At 38.1% G+C, this 22,394-nt stretch overlaps 1 long non-coding RNA gene across 4 annotated transcripts in view; it reads right to left on the bottom strand.

The window, feature by feature from the left end:
* The window catches only part of LOC112647630 (uncharacterized), an 87,105-nt gene that overhangs the window by 28,957 nt on the left and 35,754 nt on the right, over window positions 1-22,394 (bottom strand). The window contains exon 6 of one of the 4 annotated variants that reach the window (XR_007403935.1): window positions 1,155-1,282. The exons of the other annotated variants lie outside the window; for them this stretch is intronic. This is a non-coding gene — a long non-coding RNA (uncharacterized LOC112647630). Of the gene's footprint in view, window positions 1-1,154; window positions 1,283-22,394 lie in introns of those variants that run through there. 4 annotated transcript variants of the gene reach the window in all.

The following is a 22,394-nucleotide window of genomic DNA, read 5'->3' as shown; positions in this document are numbered from 1 at the left end:
GGTTGTAAATTTTATGAGAACTGTGTTCTGACTAATTGATCTAATGTACCTCCCGCAGTGTTGAAATTAAATATGTATTTATTCATAATAGATTCTTAATATAGTTGAGGCAGTAAATATACTTTTCCTTTTCTACTGTTTCTTTTTTAAATATTTATTTATTGATTGATTATTTTTTAAAATTTTTATTTATTCATGAGAGACACAGAGAGACAGGCAGAGACATAGACAGAGGGAAAAGTGGGCTCCATGCAGGGACCCCGATGTGGGACTTGATCCAGGCATTCTAGGATCACGCCCTGAGGGGAAGACAGATACCCAACCACTGAGCCACCCAGGAATACCGTAGTTTTTCTTTTTTTTTTTTTTAATATGGGGCCTGAAATAGATGTACCTGTTCTTTATACTCAAGTCCCCTCCTTTGTCTATTTGAATCATTTTCAGATGTTTTACTATGTCTTAGGAAGATATATAGGGAGGTTTACGTAACATGGTTGTATGTCTAGTTTCCTTGGTATGAAGATCTTATATTTGTAAGCTGGTCTATCTCACTATGGACTGTCAAGACTTACTTTTTTCTTTTCTTTTTTAAAGATTTTATTTATTTGAGAAAGAGAGAGCTCAAGGGAGGGAGAGGGGCAGAGGGAGATAATCTCAAGCAGACTCCCCTGCTGAGCATGGAGCCCTACTTGGGGCTCAATCTCACAACTCTGACATCATGACCTGAGCTGAAACCAAGAGTCAGTTGCTTAACTGACTGAGCAACTCAGGCACACCTAAAATTTTCTTTCTAATAGGTGGACTGAATATTTTATCTGTGAATCTAGCCATTGGTTCCATCTCTGTGCCTTGTAGAAACAAGGTAGTGTGGCCTTTTGTCAACATGGTGGCTTCACATTTGAAGATAGGCACTTCTTTTCTGGGCTAAATGGCTCTACGTCCTCATGTGGCAGTTTCCTGTCACTTATTCCAGGCACTTGTGATGGCTCTTCCTGAATGTTTTGGTAGTTAACCCCTTGTGTTCCTTGGCTCCAGGAATAAAGCAAATGGGTGGAGCCTATCTGTGGAGAGCCCAGCAAAATGTGCACTTCCTGCTTTAGACCCTCAATGTGCTGGAAACAAGATGTCCAAGTAGCTAGTCCTAGCGCCATTTACCTGGTAGATGGTTCCAACATCTAGCTCTTGTTCTCAGTAGGAACATATTCCTGAAGCCAAGCTTGGAAGGCTGCTGGGAAAAGATCACCCAGAGTTGTCCCAGTGAAGCAATTATGCTCTGACTCAGCTGCTAGGAGAAAATGGTTTTGTGAGTTTGTTAGTTTGGATTTTCAATTTCCATTCGTCTATTGTCCTTGTATCTATGCGAATATAATTTCCTCGCTCTGAAACTGAAAAGGAGTGAGTAGTAGAATTCCTGTAGCAAAAATCCTGTTTTATATTCTTAATATTAACCTTATACTGTCCTGACTTCTACCTGACCTGGGGTTGGAGCTAGCTGATTCAAGTAGGAAGAAACATGGGGTAGCCTCTCAGAAATGTTCTTAGCTGGAAATAGCCAAAAGTACAATCTTCATGGGTGGTAAAGACCTTCTTCTTCTTCCTTAGGACACAGATACCCAGCTTAAGTGCTGTCCCTGTGCCCCTCTGCCACACTCCAAACTTCTTTTTCTCCCCTCTGTAGCATATCATGCCTTTCTTCCTCTTCCTGTCCCCATGTTTTGATGCAGTAGGTTCTTTCTGACTAGACAGCGGAAACAGTCTCTGTGTGACCTCTCCTTCCTCCCCATAAGCCACAGGTCCCTCTGTAAAATGATTGTCTCTTTATACATTTTGTTTTACATTGCATTTCTTATTGGAGCAGAAATCAGTATTAAGCTTGTTCCTGAGGGATGGAGGTGAGCAGCTTACTGGATAAGATGGGAGTGAAGTTAGGGGAGCAATGCCTTCCCTGATGCTTTGGGCTGGATGCTCCCTCCATGGGTGCTGAGAGAGTTTGTCATATTGCATCCTGCTACTTACTAACTTTTTAGAGTATGATTTCCTTAACTATTCCTTCCTTTATTTACTCAACAAGTACTATTTAGAGATTGCTCCCTGTGCTTGAGTCATAACTAGATCCCAAGGTAAAAAGAAACAAAACAAGTAAAAGAATATGATACCCTCCAAGTCACTGCTGGTAAGTCACTCACATCAACCCAGACAAGGAAACATGTACAGTAGAGTCACTGCTCAAAGGATCAGCTAATGTCTGTGAATCCTTAGAAGAGGTGCACTGCACTTGGCTGAGACATGAAGAGATCCTGAATGGAGCAGATCACTTTAAATCGAGTCCTGAAAGATGACCAGTTAGTCAAAAGAAAAAGCAAGGCTGGGGCAATGAAGTACAAGCATCCCTCATGCACTGCAGGTGAAACAGTGGCAATGCATTGTTCCTAGTGAAAGCACAGACAAGCTCAGGAGACTGGGAGTGTTGAGAGCAGCTGGAGAGGAGGGTGTGAGAAATGGGGACTGGAAATAGAGTCTTGAGCCAGTTACTCTGATCTTGGCATCTACTCTATGACCCCACAAAGTGTAGCCTTTACTGTCTACTCCATCTATCTATCTATCTATCTATCCATCATCTATCAATCTATCCATCTCTTTTTCTCATTTCCTAATGAACACATGAATGAAGAACAAAGTAGACATTTCAAAGCTATTTCCCCAATGTTATGTAAATATACATGAATAATAGCTGTTGAAATCATCAGAAAAAAAAGAACATTACCGTTTAAGTGTCATTATTTCTTAAGTGCCTGTGTGTGTGTTTGCTTAATTACTTTAAGTGAAAGCATATTTTTAAATTGCTGTGACTTCTACAAAATAAATGAATGACAGGGAGAGACTCAAGCCATGGACCACAAATTGCCTTTCATCCTATGAAGTGATCAATACCAGTCCTTGTTTATTGATTATTTGAGGGATTTATTTCCATCTGGAACATTTTATCACAGATATTTTAGTCTGCGCTAAAGGCTCTGGGAAGGCACACCTGTACAGTTTCTGTGATGTGACACCCTGTTCTTGCATGAAGCTGTTTATGCTGTAAACTCATGGTCATCCAGAAGATTCTAGAATAAAAACTATTGGAAGGAGCAAAATAAGGCTGGAAATAGGCCAGAGAAGAAGTGAGATAGAGCAACCACAGCTGAAGAGCACTCAAGTGTGTTTGTCTCTGAGTGGATCAAGGTGTTATTTGCATTAAGTTAAATAATCAAAACTGAACAAAAAAGTTTTGGGGCACCTACTTTGTTCTTAGTACTGAACCAAAGGAAAAAAAAAAATATATATATATCCTGGGATTATAGATCTGTACTCTGTACTTCATTAAATAGCTATCAATCATCTTTCCAGAACACCATAATGACTCCCAGGAAGAAAAAAAATTTCCACAGAAATAAAAGGAACATTGGGTAGGTGGGGGAGGAAACAGAACCCTACGAAGAGCTGGAATAAATGTTAATAGCCAGCTGAATGGAAAGATGATGAGATCTGTAGTTAACATTTATTAACGGGCCTGTAACTTAATCCCTTATAAAGTAGAAAAGAATGAAACAAGAGACTAATATAATGGGGAAAAGATAGTTTTTTTTCAAAAAGTGGTGCTAGGAAACTGGATAGTTACATGCAAAAGAATGAAACTGGACCACTTTCTTACACTATTACAAAAATAAATGTGAAATGGACTAAGACCTACATATAAGACCTGAAATCACAAAAGGGAAAGTATAGGCAGTAAAGTTTTGCACATCAATCTTAGTTCTAGATTTTTGGAATATTGTCTCCTCAGGAAAAAGCAACAAAAGCAAAAATAAACAATCAGGGCTATGTCAAACTGAAAGGCTTTTACATGAAAAGGCAATCTAGTGAACGGGAAAAGATACTTGCAAATGACATATCTAATAGGGTATTGGTATCCAAATTATATAAAGAATGCACACAACTCAATGTGCATAAATATACACACAAACAAGCCAATTGAAAATGAGCAGAGGACTTGAATAGACATTTTTTTCCAAAGAAGGCATACAGATAGCCAAGAGGTACATGAAATCTTGCTCAACATCATTAATCATTAAGGAAATGCAAATCAAGAGCATATTGAAATATCATCTCATACCTGTCAGAATGGCTAGAGTCTCAAAAAGACTAGAAATAATAAGTGTTGGTGAGGATATGGAGATGCACGGTTGGTAGAAATGCAAATTGGTATAGCCACTATGGAAAATAATACAGAATTTTCTCAAACAATTGAAATAGAAATACCATATGATCTAGCAACTTCACTTCTGGATATTGATCTGAAAACAAAAAAGAAGCACTAACTCAAAGAGATATATGTACCCCGATGTTCATGGTAGAATTATTTACAATAGCCAAGATACAGAAGCAAACTGATTGTTCATTGATAGATGAATGGATAAGGAAGAAGTCACACACACACACACACATAGGAATATTACTCAGCCATAAAAAATGAGATCTTGCCATTCGCAAAAACATGGTTGGACCTAGAAGGTATTATTATAAGTGAAATAAGTGAGACAGAGAAAGACAAATACTGTATGATTTCACTTATAAAAAGCAAAACAAACAAGCAAAACAAATCAGAAACAGGCTCATAGCCTCGGTGTCCATCAAAAGATGAATGGATAAAGAAGATGTGGTCTATGTATACAATGGAATATTCCTCAGCCATTAGAAACGACACATACCCACCATTTGCTTCAAGGTGGATGGAACTGGAGGGTATTATGCTGAGTGAAATAAGTCAATCGGAGAAGGACAAACATTATATGGTCTCATCCATTTGGGGAATATAAAAAATAGTGAAAGGGAATAAAGGGGAAAAGAGAAAAAATGAGTGGGAAATATCAGAAAGGGAGACAGAACATGAGAGACTCCTAATTCTGGGAAACGAACTAGGAGTGGTGGAAGGGAAGGTAGGCGGGGGGTGGAGGTGACTGGGTGACGGGCACTGAGGGGTGCACTTGATGGGATGAGCACTGGGTGTTATTCTATATGTTGGCAAATGAACACCAATAAAAAATAAATTTATAAAAAAATAAAATAAAATTCAGAGAAAAAAGAAAAGAAACAGGCTCATACATACAGACAACACCCTGGTAGTGGCCAGAGAGGAAGAGGTTGGGGTGGTGGGCAAAATAGGTGAAGGACATTAAGAGGTACAAACTTCTAGTTACAAAATAAATAAGTCATGGGGAAGTACAGTACAGCATAGAGAATATAGTCATAATAACTTGGTATAGTGACAGATGGTAACTAGACTTATTCTGGAAATCATTTTATAATGTATATAAACGTTGAATCACTATGTTGTGCATCAGAAACCAATATAATATTGTATGTCAACTATACTTCAATGAAAAAAGAATAGGGAGACTGATACATAATTTTCATGCCTACCATTAAGATTAGGCAATGCATACGAAGTGATAGGCAATTTGTAATTCTTGCTATTTCAACTGATGTAGCTGTTATTACTATTATTAATTTATGTTATTTTATTTATTTTTAAAGATTTTACTTATTTACTTGAGAGAGAGAGATGGGAGAGGAGAGCAGGGAGAGAGAGAAGCAGACTCCCCGCTAAGTATGGAGCCCCACACTGGGCTTGATTCTAGGACCCTAAGATCATGAAAGCCCCCCCAGTGCCTCACCATTATTATTTTATATATTTTAAAATTGTATATCCTTTGCTCTCAATGAACAGAAAGAAAACTGAGTTCTTATTAAAGGTCATGTAGTAGTTAATGAGAGATGTAGAGTCAGTTCCTCTGACCCATAACCAAATTCTCTTTCTATGAAATCACGTGACATGCTCAGTTAAAACATTGTTGCCCTACTCTGTGCTCCGTATGGCCTCTTAGACTCTCTCTACTTGCTCTTCTCCACTTACATGCCTCAATGTAAAGAGAACCCCCCCTCCACCCCTTAATGGAATAATTTGAGGAGTCAGGAAGAGGCACTGCCTCAGTAAAACATGTCTCCTGCTACCCCAGTGATGACTGAAATCTTACCATTGAGAGTTTAGTACTCTGATTTCAACATTGCCTTCTTCCTCTGTTTGTTTTCACAGTTACTTCTAGCCATGCAATAGGAGCATGAGTGACTTCTTCAACACTGAGGCAAAGATTCCTGAATTCATTCAAATGATTACACCATTGGGAATTCCTCTACCCTTTGGGGGAATGCTTTGGTATTTTCATAGGTTCACATTAAAGGAAGTAATTAAAGCAGACACCATTCGTTCTAGGCCCTAGTATGAAAAAAAAAGTTTAAATAAAAGAGACAACATGAAAATAACCCCTCCCAAATTTCTTATGTATAGATCTAGCTCAGATAATTGAGAGACTAATATTATCACCAGGCCCCTACCTTCATGGCCAGGCATGACAGAAATATATAATGTTCTCTCTGGAATAAGAGAAAAGGGGGAAGATGCTGGCACATGGTAGTGATTACTGGTTGAGAAAATACCAATAACAAAGGTTACTTCAATAAATGGGAGTTAGTGAGAAGGATCTGGGGTTAAGGGCATAGACTCAGACACAACTTTTGTTCAAGTGCTAGCACAGCATGTTGCAAAAGTGACTTACCTTTCAAAGTTTCTCAGTTTCTTTATTTGTGAAATGGAAGTAATAAGATCTGCCTCTTGGGTTGCTGGGAGAATTATGTTACATAAGAAGCTCTCTGTTTTGTCTTTCATAGAGTAGACTTTTAGAAGATGCTAACAATTTTTTAAAAAGATTTTACTTATTTATTCATGAAAGACACAGACAGAGGTAAAGACATAGGCTGAGGGAGAAGCAGGTTCCCTATTGGGAGCCTGGTGTGGGACTCGATCCCAGGATTCCGGGATCACGCCCTGAGCTGAAGGCAGACACTCCAGCACTGAGCCACCCAGGCATCCTGATTCTATCAATTTTAAAAATAACTTTATAAAAAAACATTTAAATTCTATATCTCATGAAACACGTTTTATTGCCTGGATAGAGTGGCCCAGTAATCTCCTCTCATATGTAGGATGCCTCAACCTTTTTACTGACCAAAGATTCTTTAAGAAGCCCAGTGTTTCAGCTACATTATGGGATGCAGGCCAACCGTAATGTTTTATTTGAACAGCATTTCATGAAACTAAAATCACTCCAAAACATTTTAAAATAATGAGATTTCATATTAAAAACCAAACTTAATGTACATCTGTTGAAAAACTGTAAACTCAAGTAAGCTGGGCTTTGTTCTGGTGAGGTGGTGATGAGGGGGGACTCAACTGTGTCAGGCTGTCCCTTCAGAAAGGGCTGTCCCAGCTCCCACTCTGCTGATCACTGATCTGGCCTGTCTGGTTGACCCTCATCTTAAGCTCAGAAGTTTAATAGTCCTGAAAAGTGGTCTGTGTTCATTTGCTGATATCTAAAGTATCATTTTTTTTTCTCGAAAATTGAATAGTTATTATTTGATGCAGATTTTCACCTGGTCTCAGAGCCACCAAACATATCTTTTATCCCATATTTTGAGAATTCTATTTTATCAAGAGTGACAAATAGATGGGACTATCCAGTGTTTTAACGTTCACTATTAGAAAAGGGAGGAAGGGAGGTGGTGATATCAGGCTTGAGAAGGATGATAAAGTCACAGAGGTGAACTCCCACTGAAGCTCAGATAATGAAGACAGATGAACAAATGTTTCCTGTAAACCTCCCTCTAGAAGGTAGTTTCGTGCCTGTTCAAGTAGAGGCCTGCCTGAAGTTTTAAGCTTCCTTGTCCCAATAGGACAGAAAAACACAGATTTGGAATACATCCTGTGTATTGTAGCCAGAAGAAAGCAGGGCCAGGCAAGTCCAGAAATTCTCTAGAACTGTAGCCCCAGGCCTCGGACTGGAGCAAGGTGGGAGCATGCAGAGTGGTGAGGTCAGGATCCTGGAAATACACCTGTACTGCAGCCAGAGAACTATCTTAGAAATAAGACAGGCAAGAAGCAGTTATGTGAACAAATGATTCCAAGCCAGGGGAGGTGGTGAGCCAATGCTTAAACAACAATGTACTTTAAACTACTTCATCTCAGCGCCATGTAGTATAAATGTATATATTAGCAAGTTTCCATTGCATGTTTGGGTTGGTCAGTTGCCATAATCATGCCAGGGAGATCTGCTAGCTTTAAATCAGCAAGCTCACACTGCAGAAGTGCCTACCTATGCATTCTATTTGTTTTCTCACCAAATGATATTAGAGGCTCTGCTAATTAACTAGAAAGCTTGATAGATATTAGAAAGGTTGTTGATTAGAAATAGGAGGTGTTAGAAATGTGCTTCCACTGAATAATTTTTGGTATTCAGTATTTGTGGATAAAGTAAGATATTTTGAAAATAATCCTTGCTTTTTAAGGAACAGAGCACTAAAATCTAGTGTCCACCTTACCATATACCCTTTAGAGATAACGTGGATGGCTTGATTCATCAGTGAGCTTGTGTCTAGAAGCTGGTTTAGAAAAGAATTGGTCATAGCATTCCAAGAGATGATTTGCTGAAATACGCACTTTGAATATTATATGATTTATTTTCAAAGAATCTTCCAAGCAAGGCATATTCAGTCTCAAAATAGAATAGTGGGATTTCATTGGGGCTGCACTCTTGCTTGTTAATATTTGTACATGTGACAGAATTTGGTCTGGGACTTGATTTTATAATTTCCTGGTACCTACGTTATGAGAGAGTGCTAAGTTTCACTTATATCCAATCATTGGGCTGTACTAGTATGATTGTTAGAAAGCACCTAGTAACTATGCGTGACTACCATGCCTATGAGCTGTGTAGATAGACAAGCACAAGGATGACCCAAAGATTAAAAGGCAGAGCACTGGTACCAAGGGAGCTTCATGGATCAGTAAAGGCATCTGTGCTCTGGTGGGGCCAGCATAGGGCTTGGTTGTAGCTCTACCTGCTGGGGGCAGTGGGGTAGATACCTTGGTGAGTGGTAAAGCACTAAGACAAGACTTGGGAGGCTTGGTTTGTGAACTTGTGTAAGACTTCTCTCCGCTCTGGGCTTCAGCTTCCTGATACATTAGATGAAGCATTGGAGGAGATATAGTATCAGCTGGACTAGCACAGTGCAGTGAATGAAACAAGATTTCAGAGCCTGTGGTCATGGCTAGGATCCCAGGCTTACTACTGATTAGTTCAGACTCCTCATGCAAGTTATTTAGCACATTTAAGTTTTCATATTCTTTTTTTAAAATTTTTATTTATTTATGATAGTCACAGAGAGAGAGAGAGGCAGAGACACAGGCAGAGGGAGAAGCAGGCTCCATGCACCGGGAGCCCGACATGGGATTCGATCCTGGGTCTCCAGGATCTTGCCCTGGGCCAAGGGCAGGCGCCCAACCGCTGCGCCACCCGGGGATCCCAAGTTTTCATATTCTTATCTATCAAACAGAGGCAATGATATTTCATAGAGACTGGTTTTGAACTAAGTGAAATGAGAAATGTGAAGTACTGAAACATGGCATGCCACACGAATGGTGTTCAACAGTGGTGAGCCATCCCCCTCTTCTCTTTCCTTTAGGCTCATTCTATAAATCTATGCTTAAGAGTAAATGAAGGCCAATTAGGACCCAGGTAACGTAATCTTGGGAATGGTGATGTTATGTACTCAGTGTTGGATTTGAGATGATGGTTAAGTGATGACAGTAAAATCTCCTACTTTTGGGGATCCCTGGGTGGCTCAGCAGTTTAGTGCCTGCCTTTGGCCTGGGGCATGATCCTGGAGTCCCGGGATCGAGTCCTGCATCGGGCTCCCTGCATGGAGCCTGCTTCTCCCTCTGCCTGTGTCTCTGCTCCTTTCTCTCTGTGTCTATCTGAATAAATAAATAAATAAACAAACAAACAAATAAATAATAAAAATCTTTAAAAAAATCTCTTACTTTCAAAGTTAAATGGTTAACGTGCTAATGAAGGAATGCATGTTTAATAAGTGAGAGACTCATTTTTAGGCTGAATTCTTCCCCACAGAAAGGGCAAAAGACAGCATGCCACAAACTAAGAAAGCTCTGAAGGGAAACTAGAACACATAAACTATTCCTTCAGCAACATGACCAAGAATACCACCAGAGAGGCAGAATCTCTCTTCCTCCACACATGCATACACACACACACACAAACACACAAATTATATATATACATATATTATACATATACATATATATTCAAGTAGAATTAAAAATATGGAATTATGATTTTAGTCATCACCAATTTCTTCTGTCTTCTTTAAGCCATTAATTAATGACTTTGGCCTTATTAAAAACTCAAATTGCTTGGTTCCTTTATGTGGCATTTCAGTTAAGCAATAATTTACTTTTATTTAAAAATTAAGCAAAATATTGGGGCACCTGGGTGGCTCAGTCAGTTAAGCATCTGACTCTTGATCCTTAGGTCATGAGTTTAAACTCCACATTGGGCTCCACACTGAGGCTAAAGCCTACTTAAAAAAAAAAAAATAAGCAAACAGAAAGGAGAAGCAAAACCTTAAAAAGCAAAAAAGGAAGCCCAATTCAATGAAAGAGAATTAAATCAGTTAGTATTCAATAAACAGGAGAGGTAGATATGGATGTGGAGGCAGAGAAGCAGAAGAGTAGTTAGATAGCTAGAGACAGATATGTCTTCTTATTGGAATAGGGAGAGCTTCTGTCCCCTGTCCTAGGAACACAACTCTTTAGGTGTGATTCCAGAGTGAATTGGTGTGGCTCACAGAAACCTTCATGTGAGGATTTTTTTTTTTTTTTTTTTTTAAGATCTCATGATTTCTGCTCCTTCTTCCCCTTTTCCTCTTCCCAACAGTTTCCCAGCCAGAGGTAGGCTGAAGACGCAAAATGACACCTGGGAATGTTTCCTTCTTCATCTCTACCTATTTTTAAATGAGGTCTGCATGTGAACATCTCCTACTTTTCCTTTGCATCCCTCATTCCTCCTTCCATTGTTACTCCCTCCAATTGTCCCTCTTTTAGGGAGATTTGAATCTTGAAGACCTGAGTTAGCACTTTGAGGCTTCTACCTCATTTTGTGCCCAGTACCATTATATTTGGAAAATGATCTTCAGAGCGTTGGAGTTAGGAACATATCCATACTGTGGTGAAGATAGACCTGTCTCATTGATTTTTTGTGGTTGCTTTTGTAGATTTTAGCAAGTTTCCTAGGGTAAGAAGTGAAACAGGAATGGCTTTATTTAACCTCCTTAGCCAGAAATCCCATACCTGTGAAGATTTGGGTGACCAGATTTAAAACAATCAAGTAAGTATTTCCGAAAGATTTATGCCTTAGCCATTTATTTTCATTTTTGGATGTGTCGTGTTTTATTTCAGTACTACCTATAGAAGAAAACAACTACACAGGTAACAACAAGGGAAAGAATGTCTGAAGGGCCAAAGTAAAAATATTTTAAAATATTTAATATTTAATGTATTCAAAACCTGCAAGTTTTTAAGGGGGAGTTCCAAATGAAAGAAACATGAAACAAAATTAGAGATGAGAAAGAAAAATGTTCTCACATTGCCATGTGTGTTTGATGTCTTATTTCTGCCATATTTAGGGGGATGTCCAGGGTATATTAAGGCTCCATGTGGCCTCCCTTACCATGAATCCCCCTCCACCACCCCTGGTACAGGATGCTATTTATTCTCTTTGCTTTTCTTCAGGAGTTCTTTATCCCTCTTTTGGATATATATTTGTCCCTGCATGGTAGACCCAAAGCACTAGAACTGAAGCATTAAAACCTTTTGAATTAAATAGTGTTAGGAGATTATTTTCACAGGAACCCTTAAAAATAGATGTATCAAATTACTGTAATTCTAATTTTTCAAATGTTAGTACTTTTGACAAGTTGCAGCTCTGTTTACCCATTCTTATAGGAGCCTCATGATTTCCCCTAAAAGAGCAGCATGAGGCTGGAATTTTCAGTTTATCAGAGAAAATTGCGTGCATTTTCCAAAGGCAAATTGCAGACCAAAGGCATTTGTAGATGAATAGAAACCTATGTGAAAGGGAACACTCCGCTGTGTTTGCCCACTTGTAACTTCAACCACTTCAACCCAAATTACCTTTTGAAACACCGTTTGGAAATCTAAAGAATTTCAAAAGGCACCATTAATAGGTGTGTTGAAAATAGAACCCAACTTCCTCCAAACCCAGGGCTTCACTATTCAACATCTTAACTTCAGCTGAATCTTTCTTTTAAGTTTTTTCAAGTATGTTCAAGTTTAAGTTCATGAAATTCACAGGTCCAAAATACACCAGAATTTACATTGTACTTTCTCAGCATTATGAGATTCACTATTAGGAAGTCCTGGATTTAAACCCCATCCTGCCCTGAAGAAGCATGGCTTATTGCGAATCTTATCACATATATCTGAACAACCCTTTTATTAAAAAAATAGTAAGTAAAAATATTATTGTGAATTGAAGCACAAAGGATTACGGGACTCTTTTGAAGCTTCTCAGCAAACCCACGGCAGGCTTGGTACTTGGACTCTGATCTCCCCTAGTCTTTCAGGAGAATATTGCTTTAAGTGGAAAGTGCTTTATGTTTTCTCTATAATATTTAATTAGATGAAGGCGTCACTCCCTCTGGTATTGGCTTCTCAACATTTACTGTCCATCCCCATTCTCTAGCTTACCCTCTCCTGTTCTGTGTTTCCTGGAGGCTGATGGCCCAGGGTACTGACTGGGATCCTTTCCTCTTTGGCTTCAGCTCTGGTAGCCTGATGGAAAGCATGGAAAAGGAAAGAGGGTGGGAAATGGAAGACCAAGTGCTTATTCTTCTCACTCAGGCCATCTTCAGGTCTGGCAACGTGGCAACCCTGAGACTATAGCCGGGGGGCAGCTCCTGTTTCATACTCTGCTCTTGACCACATTCCACCTCCTCCCTTCACTCTATTAGGTCTAAGGGCGAAACAGCTTCCCACTATTGCTAGTTCCTAGATGTCTGCTTATACCCTTGGGAGTTTCCTCACTCTATCCACATGCTGGTAAATAATTACTTCATTAAGAAGTTTCTTTAGAAGATCCCAACTGAAGATTCCGTGTTTAATGCTGCACTCCGACATGTCATGAACACTTTGCATGTTTAATAAAAAAGAAGTTTGTATCTCTTTCTGCTCCTGCCCACAATTGTGGTGCATAGCCTGTGGTTATAGAAGAGATAAACAAACTCTCTGTAACTAAAAGCAGATGTGCACTGGAATGCTCTAATTCAAAAGCTGCTACCAAAACAATTTCTAAAGTGGGCAAGACATTTCTACTCTGGAGAGATGGATCTACATATGTACCCATGTTATTCTCTTAGCAGGAGCTTCTCATCATGTGATTGGCTTGCTGTATCTCCCTGCTGTGGTTTCTGGGTCTTATTCAGGTGTCTTGATCTCATCAGTCTTTGTATCCCCTAGTGAGCTGTTCCAAGCAGGGTGTTAGGGAAGGACAGCTGACAATGCAGAGAGCACAAAGTGCTGTTTCATGTTATCAGGGAGAGCAGAGTTCTGATATACAAAAGAGAAGATAATTCTTTATTTTTGCTTTTGGGATATGCTTGGCATTTATTAATTAACATGCCTGTGACATACTCTGAAAACTCTAAAAATGTACTTTCTTAAGAAGTGTAAGTTTAAGGGGCACCTGGATAGCTCACTGGTTAACCATCTACCTCCCACTCAGGTTGTGACCTTAGGGCTCTAGGATTGAGTCCTGCATCAGGCTTCCTGCAGGGAACCTCCTTTTCTCTCTGCCTCTCTCTCTCTCTCTCTCTCTGTGTGTGTCTCTCATTAATAAATAAGTAAAATCTTATTAAAAAAAAAAAAAGAAGTAAAGCTTACTTTCCTCATGGTATGCAACTTTCTTCTCCCAACCTAACATTAATTGAATTATCCTACTCTATTTTGAAAATGGCCAGTTTCAAGCTGAATGCAAAACTCACATCAAAATTTACTTCTCTCTCTCTGTCTCTCTCAATTTCATTTCTATCATTGGTCTATCTTATATAACTTCATTTTGCCAATTTTCCTGGTCCATTATGTCAAAGTATTAATTTACTGTTTTACTGTAAAAGGTTTTCCATTGCCACTCAAGCTGCATTCCATAGAATGCATGAGAAAGAAGAAAATTTTGAAGAAAAATAAACAATCAGTAGTCTGATTGAATTTAAGTTTATTAATAGTAAACAATCAAAACTATTTGTTAGGGGAGTTTTCAATATGTAAATTACTCTCCAATGCTCAAAATAATAATAAAAATAAAAATTGGAATAAGAACATGTGAAAAAAAGGTCAATGAACACCCTGTGAAGTATTCGGTTTTGGGGTAATTGGTAATTGCTTATACTTATATGCTTTGCCATCTATCAACTATTCACTTATTCAACAAATATTTCCTACAGCTCTTTTAATATACAAAGCATTTTGGAGTGGCTTTAAGCACAGAATATATTCCCTACCATAAAAAGAACTTAAAGTTTACTTTAGAAGAAAACACAGGCATTTTTAAATACAAAACTAGCAGCAAATAAATATTTCAAGCAGAATGAGGCAGTGCAGTGGAGCATCTACCCTGGGGGTGGAAACAGGATTCTACTCTCGGCCACCAGTCAATAAGAAGTGTCACTGACAGGAACCCCCCAATGTAGCCACATTTTTTTTACCCCTTCTGGATACAGAGAGATGCTTATAGCAGTTCCATAAGAATTCCTCCTGGAAACTACTCTCTGGAGTCAGTGAACAGTCAATCATGAGAAATTTTTGTCTGCATATTGGGAAATTTGATTAGCAGTCATATTTTAAGGGTTAGGAAAAACACAACTATACTTTCCAGCAGTTTAAGTGACTTCATCAAAGGAAATGTATTTATTTATGTCAGCTGCTCTCCACATTCCCTTTTCTTTGTCCCTCTCTATGTGCATGTGTCTGCACACTACACACACTCATGCACACACACAGCAGGTATTGCACGTGAGAACTGGTACATATCACTAGCATTTTAGATATATAATTGGTGCAAAAAGGTACATTTATGACAACTATTTTTTCATGTGGAAATTCTGACAAAAATCTCACTTTATTTTTTCACTACTCAAAATATTTTCTCTTTGTGCTTACCTAAAAGTCATTTGTCCTTTATAGTTTATTTCAAGGGCCTGTTCTCTTCTTGTCCTATTCAGAAATGATCACCCCCATCTACTCTCCATCTTGCCCCAGAAGACAAGCCAAATAATTATAGATCACATGATCAGTTAGTAGCCTCACCAGGTAAAGAATTAGTCCTCTGTGCCAGCAAATAAGGAAAGAAAAAAAGAAAAGAAAAAGAAAAGCTACTAATATTTCTATTAGTCTGCAGGAGAAATGCACTATTTGAATAGTAGCTTTTAATTGTCATTTTCTGGAACAGCTACTTCATTTAAACTTCTCTGTTATTTAAAATAAACACCCTAATGCTCACATTCCTGCCTGGGACATTTTTAGCAATAACTGCTGGTTGTCAGTGACAACAATCATATTTAATTGTTCATCCTGACATGCTCCAGCACTCTATTAGACACAGATTACTCTAGATTGAATAAATGAATAGCAAAGAGGCTGGCCAAGAGGTCTGAACACATTGGTGGAAACAGTGAGTTACATCAGCTCTCATGAAATGCAGGAAGAGTCAGCATGGGTCAAGAGCTTGTTAGAATTTCAGGGTGTCCATTTCTGCCTGAATTTTCAAAAATCAAGCATATTGTTGACTTTATCTTATAAAAGGGAAGAAGATGAAGATCAGATTCTGAGATTGGGTGTTACTTCACTATTTCACTATATCTCCCCAAGTTATAATTCAGGAAGAGAATAAAATGTATCTTGTTCTTAATAGGAATTTTTAGAAGCTACACAATCAATAGTCTTATAACTGAATTATAGTTCAATTTTTCTTTCATTTCAATATTTTTATTATTTTATTAAGAAAGATAACTAAGTAATACCTTTACATACCATATCAGAGCACTGTTGTAATATAAATGGGATTATCACAATGAATGCCTGAAGATAAAATTACAGAACCTCCTTTTCACTCAAATAGAGTTTTATTAACATGCCTTTCCTTTGTTTCTATCCTATCTTGAACTTTCCTTAAAATTCTAGAATAAACACTTTTCTGATCATCTTTACATCATTGACAAGTCATAAATGGCTATGTTTTTCTTTTAAATGATAAAGATGAAAAGTTTGGGATATTTAATTGGTCATGTCACTGAACCCAGATGTATGAGAATCACTTTTGTGCCCTAGTTAGGGCTTCATACCAGATCAGGAGTCTGGATCTCATGCTCTGGTATTCGGTTAAACACTGAATCAAAATCATCAAATAATAATAATAATAATAATAATAATCACCATTATTATTTTACACATATGTGTTAACATTGAGTATGTATTATCTTAAAAAATGTTCTCCTTTTAGAAAATATGTGCCATAAATATTTTCTCCACATATGTAAGTAAATGTCTCTATTTGCTACAGAGTAGTCCATTCACTGACAGCACCCTCTTGAATAATTTATTCAAAAATTATTTTGTTACTTCACATTCACAAGTTTATTGTTTTATAATCTTTTGTATCAAAACCCCTGTATGTCTCTATGCACAAGAAAGGCAGAGAATAGATATTTGAAGACCTTTTTAAAAAAGATTTTATTTATTTATTTATTTATTTATTTATTTATTTATTTTTCATGAGAGACACAGAGAAAGAGGTGGAGACATAGGCAGAGGGAGAAGGATGATCCCAGAAGGGAGACTGATGCAGGACTTGATCCCAGGACCCCAGGATCATGACCTGAGCCAAAGGCAGGCACTCAACCACTGAGCCACCCAGGGGCCCCTGTCAGTTTCCTTTTTTAAAAAGCATATTCAATATAAAAATGCAATATAATTATTAGGGTGATTTAAAAAAAAAAGTGTCTTTGGCACCTGAATAACAATGCATTCAAATAAAGAATAAGTGGCTAGAAGGGTATTAAGGAGGTCACTCATGATGAGCACTGAGTGTTTTATGTAAGTGATGAATCACTGAATTCTACACCTGAAACCATTATTGCACTGAATATTTGAAGAAGAAAAAAGAATAAATGTCATGGTGCAATTTTAAAGAATGGGAACTCAGTAGAAATCTGTCCTTACAATGCAGTGAAAGGACTTTGTGAAGACTATTTTCTTCAGCCCAGCTTTACTAGATCTGCATTTTTGAAGGTGTCAGAAATTTTGTCCCAAGATACATGAGTATTGTTCTCTGGTGCTAATTATTATTTTAGTTATCTAAAGATAACACATCTATATACCTACAAGTTAATTGAAAGGAATTTCTTGGAAGTTAAGGAATGAGAGTTGGTTTCCTACCACTTTGCTTTAAATTTAGATGGTAGTTTTGTTTCTACTCTACATTTATGGTCTATAACCCTGCATCATAACCAGTTGACAAGGGTGAGCCAAACATGCTGAAATATCAGCTTGAGAATTTTAAATGTAGATCTTATAGAAAATAAAAGCAAGCTCGTCTTACTAATACTAACTGCCCAGGAGGACACCTGCATTTTAATAAAGCTAATGAAATGTTTTTTGTTGAATCATGGTTTCCTTATTATCAGATGCTCAATGAGTATTCCGTGTTAAGCCCTGTACTCAGCACTGGTGGATTAAGGATTATCTATCTATCATCATATCTGTCTTTATCATCTATCTAGATATTGATATATACATATAGATATAGTTTTTATCTTTAGGAAAACCAGAATTAAATGAGGATCTCAAGGGGAATGAGGAGTGAAAAGTGGAGACTCTAATTCAAGTGAGTGATTCAAGGAAGGCTTCCTAGAGAAGGGAATCATTACATTGAAGCTCAAAAGGCCAGGACATTATGTGGGTAAATAACTACGGAAGGGCTGTAAAAGACTAAGGAGGAAGAGGTAAGCTTTAATATGGTTATTTAAAAATTGTTCTATAAAACTAAAGGATAAGTAATAAGAAATTACCCTAAGTCAGTGTTTCTCAAGCCTGTCCATAAGAAGGAATAATTCTTGTGAATTTAAAAGGCTCATGAGCATGGAAACTATCCTAGGCCTACTTATAAGAATCTTAAAAGGCCAAAATAGAAATTTTAAATAATGGCAATCTTGAAGACCACAGATAAAGAAAAAGACTGAAGGAATCAGTGCAAATAATCATTTCAAGCACAGAGAAATAAGACAATAAATACTATTCCTAAATATGAAAACCAAACTTCTTACTAATGCACAGAAATATAGAAACTCAAGGCAATATTTGAAATGAAGAAATGAAAAAGATAACACATCTATATACCTACAAGTTAATTTCAAGAAAATAAAACTTGCTTTTGGAGAAAAATGTTAGGAATTAGGCAAATAAAGAGGAAGAAGAAAGTTAAACTCAGTGCCTGATTAGAAATATTAGGTTTCTCGACTTAATCATTTTATTTTCTTTGCTAACTTAATGAAAAGCTTTGGAAACAGCCAAGTCTCAGAAAGTTCTTACCAAAACTCATTTAATACTCTCTCAAATCCAAGAATCTTTCTCTCACACACATATACATATCCATATGAGTATACAGACCCAGTAGATTTTAAACACAAAATCAATAAATATGTCATCCAGGTATTAGATATTTCAACATTTAATATAAAAAGTACCATAATCAATAAATATGCTAGGTGTAAGAAATTTTCAGTTTTTGCAATATTTGCTCCATATTTCTAAAGCCTTCAAAAGGTTCTAGTTGAAGTGTCTTGTGTATTGTCATTCTTGGTCTAACTTTTCTCATTTTCTCTCTTTGCAGAAGATAGCGTATTACTGAGCATTAAACATTTTGATTGAAGTCATCCCATTTAAAATCTGTGTGGTATGAGTCCATCATAATTGTTTTACTCATTCTTTTATTTATGGACTTTTAAGATTATTTCTAATTTTCAATATTACAAAATGTTGCAGTAAGTATCAGTATCTTTATCTCTTAATGCACATGTATCAAAGTTGCCCTGAGTTCTAGACAGAAGTGGGAGTTCACAGTTGCAGTAGAAGTCAGCATGACTAAATCTCATCCTTTTCATCTGTCTTTGATTTTTTTCCTGGCCCTACTTCTACTTAATCACATTCACCAAAAGGGCAATAGGCTTTGAAGGGTATTATCGCCCAGCACTCTGTGATGGCCTGAAGCACATATTCTTTTCAAGAACAGCATGAAGTATACAGACTTAGTCCCATTCTACAGTCGAGGAAGGTAAAGTGAAGATGGACAGAATACATTTCTTAGATCTCAGCTAGCAAATGGCATATCCTGCATTGGAACTCAAAAGCCCGGGCTGTTTTAATCAAACTCAAAAGCCATGATAGAAGATGAATTTATAAGAAAGCTGCTGGAGAATATGTGCATATGTCTGTGTCTATGTTCTTGTATGTCTGTGTATAAAGAAGTACTACACAGCCTATAATCCAAATGGATCAGCCTCCCACTTACTATACACATGTGGGGTGCACACGCCGATACACATGCAAAACACACACACAATATAAAGGTTATTTCCAAAGCACATGACAACATCAGATTATAGATACTGCCTTTATCATAGTCTGAAGGCTGCTTTACGGGAGTCTCTGGTAAGAATTAATTTGAAGGATATAGTTGAAATATCTCCCTGCTGTCAAAATATTTCCTTTGTATACTTCAACAATGCCTGATAGTTCAACACTGGAGGTGCATTAATTTGTTGGCAGGCATTGGGATTTCCAAAGATTCTTCCTTTAAAATAAAATTTTTAGAAATTATAAAAAAGCATATTATGTCACTAAACTTTGAATAAGTAGACATTTCTAAAGCATTTGTAACTACTTTCCTTTTACATTTTGGGAGGAGTATGATGGTGAGGAATATAAAGAACCCTAGCGTGGGTATGTCCCACTAGGGTAGCACACAAAAGGGAATGAAAACCTGAGGCCAAAAACAGAGAAATTATTGCTGCAGGGACAGGCAGGAAAATGCCAGTGGTTACTTTAAAATTTCACCTAGCCTGGCCCCCAAAGTGTAAACACACTGAGTGTGTTCCAAATCTGGGTTGTCCACTGTGGTCAGCGCCAGGATTTCAAAGGCAATAAGACACGACCCATTCCCCAGGAGATCACAAAGCATGCAAATGATTGGTGACTAACTTTAACTCAAACAGAGTTGACCTGATACTTTGTAGTCCATTCCCTGCTTGCCATGGAACTAAAAGGAACAGCAGTGTGTCTCAAGAAGCGTTGAAATGCCGAACCCTACAATGTGTTTTATAAAGAGGAAGACTTCCTACAGAACCTCATTCAGAAACCTTCTCTAAATGTCCTCTTTGAACACCACTCCCCTTCCCTAACACAGCTGGTAAACTCTCTCTGTATCTCTTCTACCCCACAGCTCTCACTGTCAGACTTCCTCATTCTTCCTTTCCCTGCCTTCAGGTGCTTGGGCTTCTCCTGCCATCAGTCCCCATCACACCCACAACCTCAGCAGGGTTGGCCTTTCTGGACTGCTTTCTGCTCTGCTCATGTGGTTCTCTCTTCATTCTTTCAATTCAGAATTTCTCAACCTTGGCACTATTGACAGTCTGGGCTGCATAATTCTTTGTTGAAAGGGTTGTCTTGTGCATTGTAGGGTACATTCACAGCATCCTGGGTCTTTACCCATTGGGTACCAGTAGCACATCTCTAGTGTGAGCATCACAAACGTCTCCAGACATTGCCAAATGTTCTCTGGGGGGACAAATGATTGAGAACCACTCTTCTTTTGTATACATTTTCTCTTGTTACTTTAAAAAATTGCAATACAGAGTAGAAAAAGATGTCATGAGGATATGTTGCCATATACTGGCAAACTCTAAGCCAGGGGTAAATGGTGGTCCAGTAAGACCAAAGAAAAGACCCAGAGACAGTGATGGAAACATGAATTTATTGGAGGAACTCATGTAGAGAGAGGCCAGGAGTGGCCAACTGGACAAAGCATCTGCTGCTAGGATCTACATGAAACAAATAGCATAGCAACTAGCCTCACAACTACCTATAGCCCATCCCCTCTTTTCATGACAGTGTTCCAAGATCAAGGCATGCCAAGATCAATGGCCATCCAGATGTCTTTCACTACAAAGGAGATGTTCTGGGTTGGCCATTCCCAAAGTCTGTGACTTTGATGCTAAGCGATGTATTCTTCTATACATTCTGCCTAATGGGAATATAGAGGGAGGACGGGATCCCTTCTTTCTCAAGATTGTGATTAACAGGGGCATTCAGGGTGTGCTTGTGCAAACCAGCCTTCCAGCACCTACTACAAGGTGGGTACTAAGAAAGCACTTCACCCAAACTGGAGAATTCAGAGAGCTCCCTTTAGGAAATGTCAGAAACACACACAAGAGGTAGAGTTTTCCAGATTGAGATAAAATCAAGTATGAAGCCTGCTAGTAAATGAGAAAGGAAATTAAGGGCATCAATAGGAGAGTAGCAAACTATATAGCCAGGGGAGGTGGGCGGGAGGGAGAGGATGAAGAAGCTTGTGTGACTCCATGAGCAATTTAACATTCTCCTAAGGTCAAGAGGGGACCATGGAAGTACTGCAAACATACAAATAGTTTTATTTTAGAAAGTTATTCTGGTAGCCTTATGGGAGTAAATTAGAGACCAAGAAGAATAGAGAAAATTAGCAATGGCTCTCAAAGAACATTCCTATAATGTTTAGGATGGCGGGGTCACTGAGTGACACTGAACGCCAGTGTCCTTCTATATCAAGATTCTTTTAAAAAGTGTGAATTTTGACTATATACAAAGGAAGTCATAAGGTGCCTGGGTGGCTCAGTGGCTGAGCATCTGCCTTTGGCTCAGGTCATGATCCTGGGATCAAGACCGCATCAGGCTCCCCGCAGGGAATGGCTTCTCCCTCTGCCTGTGTCTCTGCCTCTCTCTCTGTGTCTCTCATGAATAAATAAGTAAAATCTTAAAAAAAAAAAAAAAAAAAAAGGAAGTCTCATTTTCACACACTTGAGTTTGGAAAGAAGAAAATAATATATCTATGAACTCTTAATCACAATTTTTACTATGTTTTATTAGAACTGTTTTTGTCATTTCCTCAATCTCCCAAATCTGAAGTTCCCCAAGGCTTAGCATTTGGACTCTTCTATCTTCACACCCTCCGGGGGCCTTATTTAGTCTCCAGGCTATAAATATAACCTATATTCTAATAAGTCCAATTAACATTTCTAGCAAGGCTCTCCACCCCCACCCCACCCCAATTCTAAACTCA

This window comes from Canis lupus, chromosome 19 (genome assembly GCF_003254725.2).
Source record: "Canis lupus dingo isolate Sandy chromosome 19, ASM325472v2, whole genome shotgun sequence".
NCBI classification, from domain to species: Eukaryota; Metazoa; Chordata; class Mammalia; order Carnivora; family Canidae; genus Canis; species Canis lupus.
This window is presented reverse-complemented; position numbering and strand designations above follow the sequence as displayed.